This window comes from Puntigrus tetrazona, chromosome 21 (genome assembly GCF_018831695.1).
Source record: "Puntigrus tetrazona isolate hp1 chromosome 21, ASM1883169v1, whole genome shotgun sequence".
NCBI lineage: Eukaryota > Metazoa > Chordata > Actinopteri > Cypriniformes > Cyprinidae > Puntigrus > Puntigrus tetrazona.
This window is the reverse complement of record NC_056719.1, coordinates 11,703,921-11,722,879: the sequence shown is the minus strand read 5'-3', so window position 1 is coordinate 11,722,879 and position 18,959 is coordinate 11,703,921. Positions and strand designations below refer to the sequence as shown.

The 18,959-nt window shown below is 39.7% G+C and overlaps 1 pseudogene; it reads right to left on the bottom strand.

Moving 5' to 3' along the window:
* LOC122326003 overlaps positions 1 to 18,959 on the bottom strand; it is a 74,968-nt pseudogene that overhangs the window by 11,418 nt on the left and 44,591 nt on the right.

The following is an 18,959-nucleotide window of genomic DNA, read 5'->3' as shown; positions in this document are numbered from 1 at the left end:
GCTGAAATGTTTACCCTTCAAATGGGTTTTAAAAGAGGCATCAACCACTTCATTTCTCCCACACGGTGACACTGAGCCCCAGCTGACCTCCTCCATGTAAACATACACGAGCATAAGACCAGAGACAGGGTTGCACCAGACATTTTTACTGAATTTGAGACATAAGGTGCACAATTGGGGTCTTAGTAACTACTAGTACATTTGTAGCTAACTCTGTACTTATAGGTTGCTCCACCCAAAATTCTCTCATAGTTTACTTATCCTTATGTTGTTCAAAACTGTAGGACATTTTTTTAATTAAAGTTAGTGGTCTCCACTGTTGTTTGCTTTCCAAAGTTTTTTTAAAAGTATGTCTTATTGGTTTGGACTAACAATGATGCCAGTATTTAAATTGGCTGTAGTATCCCTTTCATTTTTGTTGCATCAGTATTGTTCTTAAGGCACAACTCTACTAAGTCACAAGACATCTGTAATGTGTATTTGCAAAAAATTTTACTGATCCATGAGCAGCCTTCAAATTAAGGTTATGTTTTGGTTACACTTTATTTTGATAGTCAGTTTTAGACATTCTGCTAACTATAAGTAACTTTGTAAATACATATCGACTAATTATCATTAATTATCATTAATTTGCAATATCATGTCTACTAACTCTCAGAGTAGTCTGTTAGGGTAGGTTTAGGGTTAGTCGAATAAGTTTACATACTTATAAATTTTCTAATCGTCAGTATGTTGTATGTTGTGGACTAATCAAAATTAAGTGTTAGAAGATATTATGCAGACAGTCTACTAATACTCTTATGACTGCTTGTTGATATGTAGTTGCATAGTTACTTACTCTTGGTAGGATGTCTACAGTGGACTATCGGAATAAAGTGTTACATAAATTTCAGTTTAGTTTATTATGTAGCATGTAAATTGTAACTTGATGCAGATTTTTACCACAACTACCGTTTTTACTTGCAAACAGCCCCTGAAGTAAACTGAGGAATAAGATCTAAAACTATTTTACAGATTCACACTCTTATGATTGAGGTGAGTATACCTGTGCTGTATAAACCAGGAGGTGGGGCTGGTTTATACCAGATGTTGCTGTTATGACTTCATTAGAAATCTAACATGTAAAACTGGCCCATGACAGAATTCACAGAAAACACACAAAAAATACAGTTTCATTTTCAATGATGAAAAACCTACCTGGCTACCACTTGGACCTGGAGGTCCCTATAAGAAGAGAGAAATTGTTATTAGAAGTTATTCTATTTTAACAGCATAACGTGTGTTATTGTGCAGCAATAAATATGTTGCACTTACAGGTTTACCATCCATACCCATTGGACCCTGTGAGAGACAGAAACAGAACAAGATGACTTTTTATAGTTTCAATTTATTATTTTAGCACTTCCCTACAGTGGCATTTGAGAATTTTTTTTTCATGTGGAATTCTATCTCAGGTTGCCATTATGGGAGAACAAGGACCCTAAAGACCTAAAGACCACAGTATCTAGCATCAGTCACTGGTGCACCTCTTGAGATCAGGGGAGACTCTGTTACTCTCACCCTAAACCTCACTCCCATCCGCCAGTCCTAAACTGCCTTACCAGTTGCCCTCTGTCACATTTGGTCCTATACATTGGATGTTACATACTATATATTGGATGGAGGTAGACACTGGCTTCAGTAAGCTCAGACTAAATGACAGGAAATGCTGTCCATGGCACTGAAGGTGCTGAAAGGGGGTCTGTGCACTCTAAGTCTCTGACCAGTGAAAACTTTAAGCCAACTAAATGAAATGTGAACATTTCTTATTGGAAAACCTTTGAACAAAAAGCCATAATAAATGTAAAACAGGTGGTGTAGATCCAAACGCAACATCTATTAAAACAATGTGTTAACATATGCACATTGTAAAATTAGACTAAGAAAACAATAAAGATATTTCTAATAGTTTTCTCCATTGAATGTCTTTATTCTGAAGAGCATAGTCAAGAAACACAGACAATAGAGATGTCTGTCTTGATCTGGTAGCGTGTGCTTGTGTATTCACTATGGACAAGTGACAGGAAAGCACAAAGGGGTTGCACATGTCAGTCTACTTAGCATGATGTAGAAGAAATGGATGACTTGTATGGTGATAGTTCTGAGTGCAGTTGGAAATCCGGTAAGGGCCACATGTGGTGCAGTCCTGCACACAGTTCAGTTTGGAGCAGCTCTCTTGTTATGCTTGGAGAGACTTCACACAGGGCCATATTTCCCAGTTGATCTTTATGCGGAGCGGAGCTTGCCAACGCATGCAACTGATCGCATCTGGATCACGATGGCCTGTCAGGAGGCTTCACGCAACTAATGCCTCTTAAAAGCAGCAAAGCTATTGGAAAGAACAACATCTCTTTTGTTCTGTAAGAGTTGTGTAGGTGTATCGGTTAAAAATCAAGAATGACTTTTTTATAATAACTCAAAATAATAAATCTGTTCAAATAAGAAGATTTGTTATGATTAAATTAGCTTATCTAATATTGATAATTAAAACTTTTTTCTGGGGTTTAAAGTTCATGTTTCATAGATACAGATGTTTTGTATGCCTGTGTAATCGACTATAAATGCATGCAATTTGTTAATTGTGTTAATTCTCTTAAACAAATTTAAAATTTTGAGATTTTGCAATATTGTTTACAAATGTTTGCTGGAACTATGGATTCAGGGAATTCCAAACTTTAGAACTATGTTTGTAACAATCTTGCAACCACAGTTGGCCAACAGTACGCATACAAGATCTCATGTGGCAGTTTAAACCCAACCCAAATGGCATCAGCTAGTTTATGCATGAATTATGTATGTTAAGTTAATCGCTGAATGTTGAAGGATCTGTAAAGCAGTGGTCTCAAACTCAATTCCTGGAGGCCACAGCTCTGCAGAGTTTAGCTCAACCATCTCCAAATCACAACTGCTTGGTAGTTTCTAATGATCATGAAGACCTTAATGAGCTGCATCGGGTGTGTTTGAACAGAGTAGGGACTGAACTGTGCAGAGCTGTGCCTTTATAGAAAACTGAGTTTGAGACCACTGCATTAACTCTAAAAACCTTGTTTGGTTATTTAGTTCTTTTAGCAATAACTTCTAATGTGTCCAGCAGGTGGCGCACTATGACACTAACACTGTCTGTCAGCTGAGGTCTGCAATGAGACCCCAAGTCCTTTGTGAGCTTGTGGTTAAAGCAGATGGGATCAGGTGATCAGTGTGTGACAATTACCGGGTAGCCATCTCGTCCTGGAGAACCCTGTTATGATTTAAAGAAAGAAAAAGAAGCAGTACAATTAAAAACACAAAAATCTATTATATCTGTTTGTTTGTTTTTCAAAGATAGATGTTTGTTTGCATCCTACTTTGTTCAAGTGTTCCTTTCTGCATTGTGCCATTGTTTTTAATAGTCCATTTGCAATACATAAACACAGCTTATGTGACAAACAGCTCATAAAATGGAACGTGTTTGGGGCAACCATGCATGTTTACGCACTCTTCTCCTTTATTATTGTGGCTTTCTGCTCATGTTGAGAAATGTGATGCAACCACAGCAATAAAAGCTGTTGCGTTGTTGCTATGATAAGGAGGATCGTATACATACATTTCAACATGTACTATGTATTACAATGCATACATGTACTATGTTTACTATGTGTGTGAAGGCACGGAAAGATTTGAATCAGCTGTTGATTTTTTTAAAGGCATGCCTGGTTATTACGATACAGGCAGTCAGGATGGATGCCAGACAGTGAAAAATGGAGTGCGATCAATTCAGAATCTGTCTCCTGGAGCATATATTCTCCATTTCATCTTATCTCACCTCAGTTGCAGTCTATATCAAGGCTGCAAAGCCAATGGCATGCCATGCTGTATCTGCCCACCTCCAGACCAACAAACATTTGTTCTGAATTAAAGCCTCTGTGATAACGGGGTACTTACTGGAATTCCTGAAACACAAAGAAAAACAAACAGTTGTATGTAACAGTCACAACAGTTTGTTGCACTGAAGAGTAATCGTGCAGGATATTAATGATAAAATAATAAATTATACAATGATTAATATGTTGTCTCTTTTCTGTCAACATAAGGAATTAAACTCATATCCATGCATATCCGTTTAGATGTCAGAATCGATGAGGTCAGTGTGTACAGTACATACAAACACAGAATTCAAGTGTCTGCACCTGGAAGAAACCTGGTTCTGGCTCATAGTATTTATCAATCAAAAGATAGTGGCGCATATAAAAATGGACCCTTGTTTCGTTTCCACTTTTGAACAGCTCCAGATTTGGCAAACGTCTGTGTGTTGTGAAGTGGATAGGTGGATAGCGTCAAAAGGAAGAAGGAACCAGAGGTATAGGGCTTCACACTTAATACACAAAACAATAAAGAAATACTTTAATTTCACTACATTTGAAAGAAAATTTTAATTGAATTAGTACTGCACAGATATTGTTATATTTTGTTACATCTCAATAAACAGATAGTATTAGTAACAGATTATTAACACTGTTAAAATACTGTTCCGTCATAAATGAATAACTACACAGAAGAAAAAGATTACATTAACACTCTAGTTACTTCTAGTAACTAACAAGAATTAATGATTTAGTAAGTTATAGTGCTTAGTCGATTATATTAGATAATTTGTAACTATTGTTTTTTCATACCTCCTTTAGAACTACTAAGAACTACTATATACCAGTCCATAGTTTGTATAATTATTTCTAATGGTAACTGACTAGTAATGACTCAAATATTACTAAAGTCTTTATAAGGAATTACTAATTATTTAGATCACTATTCTAAAGTGAATAACATGATACCTTTCTAGTAATCATTGTAAGCGAATGGGGTTTTTGTAAGGCTTCGCATAATAATTCCTTTTCTTAGGTTTGGTAAAACTTGAGTCATTATTAGTAGATTACCATGATCTTTACTTTAGAAAACTTATCCAAGTACACAAAATACAAACAACAATAAATTGATTCTTGCACTGTTTTTGTCTTTGCACTAGTTTGCACACTGGGTTTTGCACTCTACTTACTTGCTGTTTGCACACTTTGCACTTTATGTGGTTAAGACACTGTCTTAGCCCAGTATGTGAGTTTCTTTTGTATTGTGTGTGACTTTATGTAGTACCAGGTCCAGGAAAAACGTTGTGTCATTTCACTATGTACTACCCAGCTATATGTAGTCGAAATGACAATAAAAACCACTTGACTTGACTTGGCTTGACTTGACCAAGTGATTTGTAAGCATGTGGTAAGACTCAAGTCATTACTATACAAAACGTCAGGCAATATTTAAGGTTGAAATAATACCACTAAACCTGCCCAAATCTTACCCATATTCCATCAATGGTGGCAAATTGTTTGCAATTCACACAATTAAACAATTACATTTGTACCTAGCAATTCATTATTTTATCAAGTACCTAAAGACACCTAATATGTAAGTGGGACCATGTTTTGTTTCTTAATTTTGCTGAATTTTTATATATATATATATATATATATATATATATATATATATATATATATATATATATATATATATATATATATATATATATATATATATATATATATACAACTACTAGAGCAAAGACTATGAAAACATACCTAGAAATCACATATAGTGAAAAACATGTGATGCTTCTTAGACTCTAAATCATTTTCAAAAGTTTATCCCAAAAGAAACTAAGGTGTCTTTTTTTCACATCATTAGTGAATTTTGTGATTTTTAATCAAACCTGCTTGAATGACTTGAAGCAGAAGCCTGCAGGCCCTCAGATCATTTAGACATGGTGGTGTACAAGACATTGAAAAATCATATAAATACTCTTATATATAAAAATATATAAATACTGTTTGTGTCTTAGGCCTTCAATGTATTTTTGTGATAGGGTATGGTTTAATTTGGATTTCTCTGTGCATGCTTTTTTCCTCTCATAGAGAAAGTTCCCTTTACTGACCATTTTATGACTGACAGACTATAACTGTTTGACTTAAAAATCTCAAAATTGAATCTAATGAAGAAAAAAAGACACCTACACCTTAGATGCCCTTGGGGTAAGCTGATAAACTTCAGATTTTAGTTTCAAAGTGAACTATCCCTTTAACTCTGTTGATAACTTTACCTAGAGGGCACTTCTGAATTTGAATCAGCCAAATTCTAAACTATAATGCACAGTACTACATCCCACATGTGTCTTGTCTTTAGTATCAGAAAAGATATAATCAGCTTCTCAAAGTCTGCGGTTTAAAGATGGACATTTCCATATAAACTCAAAATTCAATAAATTCTTCTAAAATTAAATTATTTTAGCAGCTTATGTTAGAACTCTGTATTCTGTACTGCATGTTAACAATTGTCTCATTTGTGTCGTTTTATTTCTGCAAAGGAATTTTATGAGAAACATCTGATTTAATGCTAAATTAAATCATAGCTGAGAGCTTAATTAAGTCTGAGTTGTAAAAATAATAACTGTTTTCTAGTGGGATTTTCTGTGTTGACAGATTTTGCACTTAGAAGGCTAAAATGCTTCAGAAATACATTTAACAGTGCTTTTTTGGTGCCGACTTAACAGATTCAGCAGTCTGTGAATCTAGAGAATCCTTAATGTATTCAGGCAAGAGAGAAATCCAAAACATTCCAGTAGTGTGGGAACGATGCTGGTGTCCAAAAGAGCATTCTTGTGAAATAAATTGTATGCGGTGGTCTGCAATCTACCCTGATGAATTTTGATTTATTGGCGAGTCCCTTCAGCACTATGCTGTATATACCATGACAACGCGACTCATGCTCTCAATGCAAAACACAGGAGTTCATGGTGGGGTCAAGCTCCTGCAGTAACCCTTTATGGAGTGTCAGAAGCATCACAAGTAGACATCTGGGTTGTTATTTCCTGTGCCGCACAGCTTCCCTCGCTCTTGATCAGCGCAATGAACATAATGCACAAGACAGTCATTGGCATGTCTCTCCGCTCTGCTGCCTGAGGGATAGTAGGAGTGGAATGTGACGCAGAATAGATCTGGAGACACAAGCGGCTCTGGGAGGATCTAGATCTTCCTGCACAGGATCAGAGAGCCATGTAAACAAGCGATAACTCCTACAAATGACACTGGTGATAAGGGTGCTTTCAGTCACACGGCCACGAGAGGGATTTGATCCGTCTCTGTCATGGCGAATAGAGGAAAGGAGATTCCCACTGTGTCAAGTTCAGGTCACCCAAAGCCCTGCAGCAGGAGAGCAGCTTTTTATGGACACCAGGCTGTGTGTTTTGGAGGTCCTTGGTCCTCCATCAACCGGCCAAAGTCATCACGCACAGAACAAAGACACAGTTCTTCTCCTCTGACAATGTGTTTGAATATCTGTGTGTATATGGAGCGTGACGTGGGCACGTTCTTGTTGTCATGCAGTTAGTGTGTCATATCTGCTTTGAGATCACTTCCAGTCTGCATGCCTAGCATGATGTGATGAATTTGGTCCATTAGTACACATCTTGCGTGATGATATACATGAACACGACAGTAAAACTGAAGATGAACATAGTGAGCCTGCCACTAAATGTACTAGACCACCAGAGCAGCAGCTCCATGGCAGAGAAAAATATCTCCTTATTTACTGCTACCACCCGCCCAATAATTAATCAGAAATGGGCCGTTATAAGCACGTGTAAGGTTTCCAGATACAAAACAATCCACTTTATATTGCATCCAAGGGACTATAAAGCTTTTAAATTGACCAGAGATGTCAGTAAACAGCTGCATGATACATTTTGCAAGTGTAAACGATTGTGTTCAAGCCTGGCATGCAATAATTATATGTTCTGTATATGATAATATGTTAATAACTCTAGGAAGGAGCAGTGAAGGACCTCCCAGAAGGAAAGAACTTCAGGAAGCAGTTTTCTTGGACAGCTGTTTATACTTAGCTATTTCATAAAACAAGACTGATATATCTATCAAGTAGATAACATAAGTTCTTAGCATATCTCAGCATAAATACAACAAGCTATTTCTTTAGCATGTAGCAATACTACTACTACAAAAAGCAAGATGCTGGAAACATTCTTAGAGAATTTGGCCAATATGAACATGATATATCAGTTGCTTCAGATTTGTCAGCTGCATATCCATGATGTAAAATCTCTCATTCAACCATCTCCCAAAAGTGCTCTATTGATTGAGATCTTATGATTCTGGAGGCCATTTGAGTATAGTGAATAATTATCGATGTTCCAGAAACCAATTTGAGACCATTTACACTGTGGGTACACAATGGTCATTAAGGGAAGGACATACTCCGGTAACTTGTGGTGTTTAAATCATTCTCAAGTTTGTACAATTGTGTACATATGGTTAACATAAGGGATAGGCAGGGCTGAAGCAAAAGGGCCCAAGCATTGAGAAGGCCTGTGATTGGTTGCAGAGGAAAGAAAGGTAGGTCTATATTGAATGGCCAACAGGAACTACTAAACTTACACATTATTTATCATTGTCAAATCATTGAGCTAATTGCATTTCTCACAAAAAGTTAGAAGCAATGCCGTGACTTTTACTTATTTAGAGTAGTGCCTTAATCACCCCTGCTTTACTGGAATGCACGAGAAACAAACAGCAAAAGCCATGTGATGAAATGTTGCTACCTAATTAAAAAAATTGTAAATGTCATTTTATATTAGGTGTGATTTTGTAGTTCTGTTATCATGGGCTGACTGCATATTTTCACACAATACAGAAAGCCAGAGAAAGCTGCACTGCACTAAATTACAATATATTTTCAAATACAGGGTGAAATCTGCTGCATATGAGTAATCATTTCTGGGGTTTATTTCAATGTCTAAAACTTTGATAAAATAATTTATTTTATAAATGTCTATGGACAAAATACATCCAGACTGATGGCTGCTGCAAATGTATGCAATCTCTATACAAGTACAGAGTGTATTTAAAATACTTTAGTCAAATATAAAATTCTCTCTGTGGGGTTTGACATGGAGGGTAAGGCCTTGTCTACTAATACTCAAGTGAGCTACAAAATGTCTAATAATATAATGTCTATAAATGTTATTGATTACGAGGCACAGCTGTGCAGCTACATTTCATTAATTATGATCATTTTTCCTTGTTGAATCATGATGTCCTCAAATTCAAAGGTTAGAAGATAAGCAGTAAAATTTCCCTCTTCAACCCCATGAACAACGTGATAGCAATGTCACAATGACTACCACAGAGAAAAGCCTTTTCCTAACCGCATAATATGAACGGACATTTCCATCTGTTCAATGGTTCCTCAATGAAATACAAATCAAACATGACATGAAAAATGAAAGGTCTGGAACACATGAGAGGATCTTGACAGTTTTTATCTTGGAGAACAGCTGAAAGTTGCTTAGCATTTGTTTTGCTGTAATTTTAGGTTAGGTTCAGGTCATTTTTAAACTATTGGATATGTATAAACTTGTGTGTCATGTACAGGCACTCACCAGGGTTGCCTTTTCTTCCACGTTTTCCTGGAGGACCTGTGAAAAGAGGGTAACGGTGGGTGAATTGCATATATTTATGTATAATTTATAACTTTGGTCAATGACCCCTACAGCTGTGGTCATACTAGATACATTTAAGTAAAATTTCACATGTAAAAAAAACCCAAAAACATCTGTCTACTGTAAACGGAGAAGTGATATGAAGCACCATCCACACAGCAGTCATCATAAAACCAATCAGCAAATTCACAAAAAAAAAAAAAAAAAAAAGTAAACATGAGCAAAAGGGAACTTTTCATCACGTAATGGTAAATATAACCAATTAAATTGTATATGTGACATAAACTCTTGTCTTTGGCAACAGGCTGTGCAGATATCACTGATCCCTTCCTCAATGTAAGGGGAAACACATTGTGATGGGGTGCCAAGCGCTGGGATCGAACACAGGTCTCTCAGTTGAGGGAATGAGGTTCTCCTCACTGAGCCATAGCAGACATGTATTTTAGTTGGACCCAAGAGCAGAGGAGTAACATTCAGAAGGCTTGGATTGCTGAACAAAAAAGGTGTTTACTGGGTATTTAACAAAGTACAACAAAACTCAGAAGCCGAGCTTCCACAAAAGGTACAGAAAACAAAATGGCAGCAGAATACTTGCGTAAATGAAAAAACAGCTTTTCTCGGGAACAAAAAATACATCCATTAAAGGTCCAAGACTGAACATAATTCACTGAGAGAAGCTTGCTTAAATAGACCAGTCCACAGGTGTTACAAATGAACCTGATTAGCACTAACACAAAGAACTGTATACACCACTGGAACCACCTAGTGGCTGGGAGAGTCACTGCATGCTAGAGTCTTACAGGAGCCCCTCTTCTATGAACGGCTCCTGACGTTCCCTGAATTGGGTTACGACGGTGGAAGTCCCTGATGAGGTCTGGGTCGAGAATATCTCGAGCAGGCACCCACGACCGCTCTTCTGGGCCATAACCCTCCCAGTCAACAAGATACTGATTCCTCCCTCTGACCTGGCGAAAGTCCAGAAGTCTGCGCACTGTGTAAGCTGGTTGACCACCAATAATGCGAGGTACTGGGGGTGGCTTCCTGGCTGGGGACAAAGGAGAATAGAAAACAGGCTTTAAACGAGAGATGTGGAAAGTGGGATGAATACGCATGGACCTGGGTAGGAGGAGACGGTAAGACACAGGGTTGACCCTTCTGAGAACCTTGAAAGGACCAATGAAACGAGGAGCTAGTTTCCGTGACTCAACATGTAGCGGTAGATCCTTAGTCGACAACCACACCCTCTGACCTGGTCTGAGTGATGGTCCAACCCTCCGATGTTGGTTTGCATACCTCTGTTGGGTTTGAGTGGCCTTACGTAGGGCTACCTTAGCCTTCTGCCATGCCCGTCGACACCTCTGCACTAACTGAGCAGCAGCTGGAACCCGGACCTCAGGATCCTGCTCAGGAAACAGGGGAGGAGGGAAACCAAATTGGCACTCAAAAGGAGACATGCGTAAGGATGAATGATATTGAGTGTTGTGTGCAAATTCAGCCCAGATCAAATGGGAACTCCAGGCAGAATGGTTGTTGGAAACCAGGCATCTTAGAGTCTTTTCAATGTCCTGGTTGACCCTCTCAGTCTGCCCATTTGACTGAGGGTGAAACCCAGAAGACAAGCTAATAGATGCTCCAATTAGACGTCCGAAAGCCCTCCAGAACCGAGAAGTGAACTGAGATCCCCTGTCGGAGACCATATCTTGGGGAAATCCATGGATTCTGAAGACATGTTTCACTAGTAGGTCTGCTGTCTGACCTGCAGTGGGAATCTTGGGTAATGGTATGAGATGACATGCCTTAGAAAATCTGTCCACCACCACCAGAATTACTGTGTTACCTTGAGAACTTGGTAGACCTGTAACAAAGTCCAATGATATATGTGACCAGGGGCGTGTAGGGATGGGTAGTGAGTGCAGTAAGCCTTGAGGGTGGGTTCTCATGCTCCTTGTTCTGAGCACAAACTGTACAGGCGTTGACAAAAGCCTGAACGTCTCTCTGCATATTTGGCCACCAAAATCTTCTCTGGATGAGTCTCAGCGTCTTTGTACTCCCAGGATGGCCCGAAGGAAGAGAAGCATGACCCCACTGTAACACATCAGAACGCATGGGGTTGGGCACAAACAGACGACCTGGAGGGCAGTTGCCTGGAACAGGGTGTCTTTGTTGGGCCTTCCTAACTGCCACCTCAAGTCCCCACTGGATAGATGCCACCACTCTGGAGTTGGGTATGATTGGTTCGGGTCTGCCCTCTACCTCAGGTGGGTCAAACTGCCTTGAGAGGGCATCAGGCTTTGCATTCCTGGAACCTGGACGATATGAGAGGGTAAAGTCAAAGCGGTTAAAGAATAGGGCCCAACGAGCCTGGCGGGAGTTCAACCGCTTGGCCTCCCGGATGTACGTGAGGTTCCTGTGATCTGTCCAGATAAGGAATGGGTGTTTAGCTCCCTCCAGCCAATGTCTCCATTCCTCTAGTGCCAACTTCACAGCCAGAAGCTCCCGGTTACTAATGTCATAATTCCTCTCAGCGGGAGAAGTCGCCGAGAGAAACACGCACAAGGGTGGAGCTTGCCATCACCTTGCTCTCTGTGATAAAACTGTTCGACCCCAACATCTGAGGCATCCACCTCCACTACAAAGGGCAACTCAGGATCTGGGAGTGTGAGGATGGGGGCAGAAGTGAAGCGCTGCTTGCCGGAGGAAAGCTTGATTAGCCTTATCAGTCCACTTAAATGAGCCTGATCCCTTCTTGGTGAGAGCAGTAAGGGGGTTGTGCAATAGAACTAAAGTTCCTAATGAACCTCCTATAAAAGTTTGCAAACCCCAAGAAGCGTTGGACCTGTTTGACAGAGCGTGGTTGGGGCCAGTTCAGCACTGCCCTAAACTTATTGGAGTCCATCTGAACACTGCCCTTTGAAACAATGAATCCAAGAAAAGAGACGGTAGACACATGAAATTCACTCTTCTCTAGTTTGACAAATAATCCATTAATTAGCAGTTGAGACAAGACAGATCGTACATGTTGGACATGTTCTTGATAGCAACGGGAGAAGATAAGAATATCTGTCAAGATAAACGAACACAAACTTGTTTAGCATATCCCGTAGAACATCATTAATAAGTGCCTGAAATACTGCTGGTGCATTGACTAGCCCAAAAGGCATTACCTGATATTCATAATGTCCGTTGGGGGTGTTGAAAGCAGTCTTCCATTCGTCACCAGCCCTTACCCCTAACAAGGTGGTAAGCATTTCAAGATCAAGCTTTGTGAAAATGGTTGCCCCTGTAGAAGTTCAAAGGCCGTAGTCATGAGTGGCAGGGGTAGCGGTTTTTACCGTAATGCTATTAAGTCCACGATAATCTATGCATGGCCTAAGACTACCATCCTTCTTTGCTACAAAAGAAATCCAGCTCCTGCTGGCACGTAGATGGGCGAATGAATTGACTGTTAAGTGCCTCTTTAATATAGTCATCCATAGCGGCTCTTTCAGGGGCTGAGAGTGAATACAGTCTCCCTCTAGGAGGACAGGTTCCTGCAAATAGATTGATTGCACAGTCATAGGGTCTATGAGGTGGCAGGGAAGCAGCACGGGTCTTGCTGAAGACTTCACAGAGATCTGTATATTCTGGGGGACTCGAGATAACTGAGAAGACAACACTGAGTTACTAGAGGTCACAGGTTGAAGTTTGGGAATAGTTCGTACCTCTATGGATTGGGCTGTTGACCGGAGAGGAGCAGGCAGTGACTTGGGAGTGTCTGGTCGAGAGTTCAGAGATGTCTTCGGGAACTCGAAAAAATAACAAAGAGACAGGTCTGAATCCCCACAATTAGTGCCCCAAGCAATTAATTCTCTAGATGTCCAATCTATGTGTGGGTTGTGAAGAGACAGCCATGGGTAGCCAAGAATCAAAGGGAACTCTGGTGAGTGGATCAAATAAAATTGTATCTTCTCACTATGGTTATTAGTCAGCATGTGGAGAGGTGGTGTGTATTGGCTTACCTGGCCAGAACCCAGAGGTCTCCCATCCAATGCGGTTATGGTCAAAGGTCTTTGGGTTATAAGAGGCTGAATTCTCAGGTGTTTAGCCAAAGCATAGTCCATAAAATTTCCTGCAGCTCCCGAGTCAATGAAAGCCCACAACTTGTGACGTTGATTACCCAGATGCAGTGAAACATGGAGTGAAACCCCAGAGACTGCCGGGTCGGGGGAAGTTAATTACTCGTCCCAGCCCCCTCTCCTTGGACGAGAGTTGCCTTTTCCCATTAACTCAGGGCAGTTGAACCTGAAATGATCTGGTTTTCCACAATATAGGCAGCATCTCTCCTCATGCGGACGGTCTCTTTCAGCTTGTGACAACCTAGCCCTTCCCAATTGCATGGGTTCCTCAGGATTCATAGAAGGTGTTGGTGATTCAAAGGTGCTACTAGAAATTTGGGGCTCAGACATTCCAACGTCCCTGTGGCGCTCCTGTCTGCGGTCTCGAATGCGGTTGTCTATTCTGATGGCAATGGCTATGAGGACTCCAGGTCAGGAGCTGGATCACGAAATGCCAGTTCATCCTTTAGTGCAGGGGAGAGACCATGGTGAAAAGCTGCTCTTAGGGCCTGTTGGTCCCAACCACTCTCTGTGGCTAAAGTGCGGAATTCAATAGCGAACTCTGCCACGCTCCGTGTTCCTTGAGAAATTTGAAGTAGTCTGTGGTCAATATCTCCTCCACTAGGGGGATGATGAAATACTTTCTTCATCTCTGCAACAAACAGATCACTATTGTCAGTGAGTGGTGAGTGGTGGTCCCACAATGCTGTTGCCCAGTCCAGCGCCTTTCCTGTAAGGAGAGTCATTATGTATGCCACCTTGCTGCTCTCAGTTGGAAAACTGTTAGGTTGTAGGCCGAAAGCTAGAGAACACTGAGTAATGAAGCCCTCGACACCTCTCTGGGGTTCCCATCATATCTCTCTGGTGCGGGTAGCCTGGGCTCAAGTAAAAAGTCAGTCCGTGAAGGTCTAGAATGATCCGTTGGCGTGGATTGAGTGGTAAATGCTGGATGGGCAGACAGCTGACTTAACTGCTGAAGGATCTCAGTTAACATCTGTTCATGTTTGTGAACCATAGAGGCTTGGTCAGAAAGAGCAGCAAGGATATGCTCAGCACTGGAAGTAGCATCTTCTGCTGGGTCCATCTTTTTGGTTCAGTCTTGCTGTGATGGGGTGCCAAGCGCTGGGATCGAACACAGGTCTCTCAGTTGAGGGAATGAGGTTTTCCTCACTGAGCCATAGCAGACATGTATTTTAGTTGGACCCAAGAGCAGAGGAGTAACATTCAGAAGGCTTGGATTGCTGAACAAAAAAGGTGTTTACTGGGTATTTAACAAAGTACAACAAAACTCAGAAGCCGAGCTTCCACAAAAGGTACAGAAAACAAAATGGCAGCAGAATACTTGCGTAAATGAAAAAACAGCTTTTCTCGGGAACAAAAAATACATCCATTAAAGGTCCAAGACTGAACATAATTCACTGAGAGAAGCTTGCTTAAATAGACCAGTCCACAGGTGTTACAAATGAACCTGATTAGCACTAACACAAAGAACTGTATACACCACTGGAACCACCTAGTGGCTGGGAGAGTCACTGCATGCTAGAGTCTTACACACATCCCTTTCCACAAGCAGGCCTGATAGCTCTGGTGGAAACTTCTCTGGGATCTTCACCCCCAGATAAGAGAGGTGGGAAAAGACGCTTACAACAGACACAAGGAAAGACAATTTTTGCAAGGAAAAGTCCCTTTTCTGCAGCATAATAGTAATAAAATGACATCATATAGGTCTGGTCAAACAAACACAAAGACTTCTCACAAAGTAGACTAGCAGAAAGCTGAATTTAGTGGATACCAGAAAGCTGAATTACATTACGCATTTGGCAGTGCCATGCTCTACTGAACTACAAGAAAACACTACAAAAGTCTGTGTGCATTGGAATAGTTTAGCTATAATTTAAATACTGAATGATTTGGATCAGGGCTGTCCAATGTTGCTTCTGGAGGGCCAAAGTCCTGCAGAGTTTAGTCTCAACCCTTGCCTGGAAGTTGGATCTGTAGATGGTTTTAATTAGGGTTGGAGCTAAATTCTGCATGTCAGTGCAAGAACAGGTTTAGACATCCCTGGTATAGACAATATAAATTCATAATTTAAGATGCCACCACTAGAACACAGTATATAGCAGGATTAGTTGCTTTGATCAATTTGAGATAATTTAGCCTGATAAAAACATTTTTCATATGCCTTACTATAGTGGACCAAAAGTGACCTTTGTTAATTTTCTGGCTATTTTTGTTACTTCTGACCTTTCACAGATGCTCTGCGTCTTATCTACACGGAAAGGGCTCTTCTGAGACCTTCTGGATTCATTTTCCCACTGAGATGTTATGCATCAAATTGATCAAGTTAGGTAGCAAGTAAAGTATGGCATTTCTTGATTTGCCAAACAACTGGGTGTAATAAAGACATTTTCCCTCAGACAATACTGTACACATTGTTCTTTTACAGAAATTAAATTATTCTAATGCGCACAAGCTTTTATTTGTAGGAAAAAGACATACTTCTACCCCAACCTTTGCAACAGGCCCTGTGTTAAAAGTGAGGCATATGAGATTAATTTCTAACATTTATTACTCACATAAAACCTGATTATACTACAAAGTCTCAAAGTTTGCAACCATATCGAGTACAATATTTGTCATAACATCATGCAAACACACTATATTTGGTGCTATTTAGCATTTGGGGAATTTACACACAAAAAAATGGAAATGATGGTCTGCGTGAAAATGTCATGAACTGAATGACTGACAGCTATGATGTGATGTGAATGTCATATGGAAGACATTTTGCACACTCCGCTCTACGATCTGTGGTAATCTATACCAACACCCTTATAATGTCTCGCATAAACATCGGCTCCCCTCTACAGGGCATGATCTGGGCGTGGGAGATTTATCACAGGGAAAAGCTGGGTCAGGCACTTTTAGCTTATGCATCTTTATCTGTTGAAATTACCCTTGCCAAATATGCTTGGAGGTAGAGTTCACTTCCTGTTCTCCTTATTGAAACCACCATAATGCTTGTCAACAAGTTTACATTAAAACCCAAACTGCACTAACTAAAACATGCTGGTTTGCAAAATAGACAAAGTAAGAATTAATACATCTCAAAATAAACAATTAAGCCTGATCAGTAAACATGGTTGTTAGCAATTATAGCGTACTCATTGCAATTCGATGTCTTTGCGCTTGACCATTTTCAGCACACTTTTATCTAAGAACTGCATGCTTTAAAGTATTAAAAATAAATCCTCATGGTGAAAACTGAAGAAAGATGTTAGTGTAAAACCCAATGGTAATTCAAAAGTCTGTTTGTTAAGCTAGTTTGATACAATGAATATCTCTACAAATCTGCTTGTTCATCCTCTAACCTTCAGAAAACTCTTCTCACTTCAGTCATAACTCACAATTTTAAGTACACATTTCTATTCCACAGTATACCTCAAAGAGCGTTCACATAATGTCGTAATTATCATAATTGCGAGATTCTAACTTGTAAAAATCCACATCTTCGTAACTACACTTGATTAACAGGAATTCTCAGTAAGCTACAACTTGTATCACCTGGCTGCTGCAGCCTATTCAGCGTTAATAGTGTTGCCATAGAAACCATATCCATAGATAACTCCAAGGACATGAACAGCACAGAGTAAGAATGCCACGTGATATGACATTTCCAAATTACTATTATTACAACATGGCATGTATGTAAAATCAATAATAAGTGAACAACAATGTACACTTAACAAGTATTCACTAGTACATACTAGTGTATCAGTGTATTGTCGAATAAATTTTGTTTCACCAGAAGATAGCATCCCCAATACCTTCACATTTATATTAATGCATTTAACAAGCATCAGAGGCCATGATTGTCAACGCATCCAAAGAATTTGTAAAGTGAATGATTCAAAGACTTGCTCATTAAGGTGAATCATTGACTCAACAAAGACGACTACCATGTAAAACTACAGGAAAACTGCAAACGCAAGGAATCATAGTTTAAAGCTAGTTTATTTTAATAAGTGCAATACAAATGAACCTTAATCAGATCTTTAGTTACAGTATTTGACCATTCATCTCAAAAAAAGTCGCACACAAAGCATCTGGGTCATTCAAATATTCTGCAGCTACAGCCCGTAACTTTAAATGCAGCAAGTTAATGAAATCCGGCACGTTCATGCAAGACATTTCCTTTGTGAATGCTTTGAGACCAACATGAGTGTACATAAAAAGGAACCAGCCCTTGATAACATTTACACTAGCTTTCAAAAGACTTGACGTTAATTAATTCCTTAACACTTTGATTGCAAAGTATTGTCAGGTGCTTGAAAAAGGGCTTCGCCCTCCATCAGTGTTGTATTAGGAGAGGCCTGAGAATGTGTAATTAAGGGGGTCTTTTATTCTGAATTCCTTGGACATTAATTGAACAGGTGTTATATGTTAAGAAGTTAATTTTAACACCAGAGAACAGGCTCATTTGGCAGTAAGGGTGTGAAAAGAGGAGGAAAAGCCGTTACTGCCCCCTCGTTATCCACCCACCCACCCAAGATCAAATTCAGACCAGACTTAGATGAAGACGGCTGATCAACATCTTAAGATATCAAGGCTCCGCTGCAGACCACTGCCGCCAACACCAACCAATAGTCTCAAACTGCTACATAGAAAGCGTTCGTTCTCTCCTTGAATTACAGATGTCCTTTTTTACACCTTAATATGAAACTATTTTTCTTGGTTACACTAAAAACAGCAAATTTACAAATGTTCATACTGAGAACAATGTATATAGGCCTACTATGCAATGAATCATTTGTAAAAATATTCTCATGGTAGCGTAAGCATAGTGGTAGTACACTTTTCCAAACATGCTCTTCTTGATCTGCTGGAAATAAAGATGACAACATCTGATTCGAAAAGCATATTGTTAAAAAAATAAAGTTAAACAAAGATCAAAGACTCGGATGAAAACCATGACTAAATTAACCCGCTAGGCCTATCTGAAAAATAGAAGACTTAAGATTTATACAACAGTGATGGCAGATGTTCAAAGGACCTACCTACCAGGACTAATATGCATCACTTTCATAAAGATCTGCCTATGGAATATATATGCCTACGTCCAAATCTGTTCTTAGAGGGCCAATGTCCTGCAAAGTTTAGCTCTAACAAGCTACTACCTAGCAGTTAAAAGATCTTGATTAGTTGGTTGAGGTGTGTTTGGGGTTGAAGCTAAACTCTGCAGGACAGTGGCCCTCCAGAAAAACGTTTGGTCACCCCTTATCTAGGGTGAA